Genomic DNA, 778 nt, shown 5'->3' with positions numbered 1-778 from the left:
CCCCCCTTGACTTTTCTAATTTTTTTTTTAGTCTCTCGACCTTTCCCAGGAAGTAGAAACATGTAAATCTTTCTTTTTCTATATTTCACAATTTATATTATATTAATTTTCTAATTATGTCAGCTTTTGTAAGTACCTGCTTGTCCTTTAAATTTACATATCTTGAACATCTCTACTCACACTACATTGTGCATTATCTAATTTAAACAAAAAACTCTATTTTGAAAAGTCATACGTATGACAAATTTATCATTTTACAATTTATGCATATTTTATTTATGTAACGTGAATTTTATGGTATTTGGCTTTATTTTTTCTTTTTTCTTTTTTAAAATGGTGATGGCTTTGTGTCCCCTATCTTCTCGGGTAAAAGAAAACAAAAAAAAAAAAAAAAAAAAAGAGGTAAAGACACAATTCGAGTTATGAAAACAAGAAGAAGAATACAAACGCAGTGTTCTTCAATCAAGCGTACTATTATTAGAATCTCTTTAAAATAAGCTATATTAACTATAAAATGTAAATTTTCTTTTTTAATAATTTTGCATGTATTATAAAACTATTTAGTCAAAAATTGCGGTTTTAACTATTGAATGATAAATAACTTATGCATATAAAGGTATTGGTATATTATAGTTTTACTAATAAAAAAGAATGTGTTGGTCTTATTATCTTAAAACAAATTTGGAAAATAAATTGACCAAGTATTTGATTTCAATGGAAATTATTCTCCAATACTTTTGTGCTTTTTTTTTTTTTACCAAGAAATGGTTGAACAGGT

This window comes from Lycium ferocissimum, chromosome 2, assembly GCF_029784015.1.
Source record: "Lycium ferocissimum isolate CSIRO_LF1 chromosome 2, AGI_CSIRO_Lferr_CH_V1, whole genome shotgun sequence".
NCBI lineage: Eukaryota > Viridiplantae > Streptophyta > Magnoliopsida > Solanales > Solanaceae > Lycium > Lycium ferocissimum.
This window is presented reverse-complemented; position numbering follows the sequence as displayed.